We start from the raw sequence: 275 nt of genomic DNA, 5'->3' as shown, positions 1-275 counted from the left end.
TGTGTATGTGTGGGGGGGGGGTGGTGGTGGTGTGGGTGGGGGGGTGGTGGGGGGAACTTTTCTCTTCCTCACGGCGCGGGGTGCGGCTCGGCTGCGGGGCCTAACATCGCCCGGTGCGGCTCGGCCGCTGGACTTTACATCGCCCGGTGCGGCTTGGCCACTGGACTTAACAGTGCCCGGTGCGGCTCGGCCGCGGGACTTTTCATCGCCCGGTGCGGCTTGGCCGCGGGACTTTACATCGCCCGGTGCGGCTTGGCCACGGGACTTTACATTGC

Source organism: Rhinoraja longicauda, chromosome 2, assembly GCF_053455715.1.
Source record: "Rhinoraja longicauda isolate Sanriku21f chromosome 2, sRhiLon1.1, whole genome shotgun sequence".
Taxonomy (NCBI): domain Eukaryota; kingdom Metazoa; phylum Chordata; class Chondrichthyes; order Rajiformes; family Arhynchobatidae; genus Rhinoraja; species Rhinoraja longicauda.
Note: the sequence above shows the minus strand (reverse complement) of the source record.